This window comes from Gavialis gangeticus, unplaced genomic scaffold (assembly GCF_001723915.1).
Source record: "Gavialis gangeticus isolate Ggan-Ray unplaced genomic scaffold, GavGan_comp1, whole genome shotgun sequence".
NCBI classification, from domain to species: Eukaryota; Metazoa; Chordata; order Crocodylia; family Gavialidae; genus Gavialis; species Gavialis gangeticus.
Window position 1 is genome coordinate 59,259,134 of NW_017729022.1, and position 2,630 is coordinate 59,261,763.

General features: G+C 45.0%; 1 protein-coding gene across 4 annotated transcripts in view; it reads left to right on the plus strand.

Annotated features, from left to right (window-relative positions):
• NR2C1 (nuclear receptor subfamily 2 group C member 1) overlaps positions 1–2,630 on the plus strand; it is a 102,416-nt gene that overhangs the window by 75,011 nt on the left and 24,775 nt on the right. The window lies entirely within an intron of this gene.

Consider the following 2,630-nt stretch of genomic DNA (forward strand, 5'->3'; position numbering starts at 1 on the left):
AAAAAAAAAAAAAAAAAAAAAAAAAAGTTGCACCTGGCAAAGGAGTTTAGAGCAAGAAGAGGTACTATGTATGTTGGCCAGAAAAGAAGGACCAAGAACGTATGGGTCCTCTGTTAACAAGCTGGGGGGGAACTTTTAACAGAAAATACAAAGGAAGTGGATCTACTCAACAGCTAGGGTTTTTTTTGTAAAGACTGAGGCAAAGTAAGCTGTAGCCAGATACCTAATAAGGATTATCTGTGTAAGGAAGGGGACAAGCTGAGAAAGGAGAATAACAAAGGAGACAATCAGAGAGGTTTTGATGGGTCTGAGTGAATTCAGGTTAGCAGGGCCAAATGAACTCTGTCGCAGGGTACTGCAGGCACTAGCAGAGATCCTTTGGCAGTCATCTTTATGAAGTTGTGGGAGACGGGCCAGATTCCAGAGGACTGGAAAAATGCCAATATATGTCCCCTCTTTTAAAAAGCCAAAAAGGAGTTCCTGGGGAACTACAGACTGCTTAGCCTCACCTCAGTACTTGAGAAATTCTGGGAGAATACTCTAAGAAAAGCCAGCTGCAAGCATCTGAAGGAGGAAAAGCTGATCACAAGCAGCCAACATGAATTTATGAAAAACAAATTGTGTCAAACAAACTTGATTTCCTTAACCAAGGAACTGCTGGATGGATGAAGGGAGTGGTGTGGATATAGTATATCTGGACTTCAGCAAGGCTTTTGATGAGGTGCCACATGACATTCTCACAAAGTAACTGGAGAAATGTGGGTTGGACAAAAACTACTATAAGGTGGAAAGATAACTGGCTTAATAATCTCAAGCAAAGGATAATTATCAACAGGTCAGTGTCAGAATGGCAGGAGGTATCAAGTGAAATCCCACAGAGGTCTGTCTTGGGCCCAGTGCTGTTCAGTGCAATTATTAATGATTTGGATGCTGGCATAAAAAACTTCCTGAGCAAGTCTGTAGATGATGTGAAATTGGGAAAGATTGCAAACATTGGAGGATGCAAGCACAACTGGAAGGATCTTGACAGATTGGAAAGTTAGGCTAGAGCTAACAGGATGAAATTTGATGCAGACAAAAGCAGGGTGCTACACCTTGAGGAGAACAATCAAAATCAAATATGAAATGAATGACACTTGTGTAGTTGGCAGCGCTATGGAAAAGGACTTGGAGTCTTGGTAGATACGCAAGACTCGGTATGAGTCTGCAGCACAGTGCAGCCGCATGGAGGACAAATGCAGTTTTGGGGTACCTCAATAGAAGCATTAGGTACAGGACATGGGAGGTGATAGTGCCTCTCTACTCGGCACTAGTTAGGCCTCGTCTGGAGTATTGTGTGCTGTTCTGGGTTCCACGTTTTAAAAAGGACATGGAGAAGTTAGAGAGGGTCCAGAGGTGGGCAACAAAGACAGTAAAGGGCTTGGAAAGCAAGTCGTATGAGGAGAGACTGAAGAAGCTAGTTTTGTTCAGCTTGTGGGAAGATGCTTAAGAGGGATCATGATAGCTGTCTACAAACGCTTCAAGGGCTTCCATAAAGGAGAGGGAAAGCTCCTTTTCTTTTTTGCTGCAGAAAGGAGAGCATGGACTTATGGCTTGAAGTTGCAGAAAAGTAAGGTGAGATTGGACATCTGGAAAAACTTCTTCACTGATAAAATAGTAAGTCCAGTGCAGTAGACTACGTAGGGAAGCTGTGGACTCTCCATCACTGGAGGTGTTCAAGGCAAAGGTGGACAGCCACTGGTCAGGGATGATCTAGGCGTAGCTATTCCTATATTCTACTATGGGGATTTCTCATGCTTCTGGGCTTTGCTTGTTGCCCCTACCCCATCATTTTACTACGTCAGGATGTTTTTAAGCCTCCCTCAGAGCCATTGGATATTGGCTACAGCAAAGGCTGGGGACTCTTCCTGGGGTGTGCCAGTGCTCCTGGGACCAAACCTGAGGAGGTTCCTGGCTAGAGTCTTGCTTCTCCACTAGGGGTCAGACCGATCACCATGTTTGGGGTCAGATTGGTATAGACTATGGGGTTTTTTTCTTTGTTCTGTAGCAGGGGGTGTGGCCCTTTACACCGATGTTAACAACATTTTATGGAAGCAGGATGTTGGTTGCCATGGTTTCCCTGTTTTACCTGTGGCAGGTTAGGGCATTAGGTCTGTGTTGTGTCAGGATTGATGATAGCCTGTTATGTAGAGTTTAGACTATGGTTTGTATGGGATGGTTTAGATAGGAATGATCCTGTTTCAGGCAGGGAGTTGAACTACGAGATGACCTTTGCAGGTCTCTTCCAGCCCTACTTTTCTATGATTCAAGGACCCTGTGACCACAGTTTTCATTCTCTTTCTTTTCTACCCTGTCTTTCTTAAATGATGCCTCTATTAGACCAGAAGGGCTCAGCCTTTTGGCCCTGCAAGTCCAGATTAGTGGCCCACAGTTAGTCTGTGGGCCACATGGAGCCTGTTCACCAGGATCAGGCCCTCGAGCCTGGCACTGGGGAACAGTATCAGTGCTCTCCTGCTGCCAAATTTCCAGACTGCCTGGGGAGTGTCACAGTGTGGATGACAGGTGCTGTGGGCCGGATGTGGCTCACAGGTTGAGGATTGAAAACCCCTGTGTTAAAAAAAAAAAAAAAA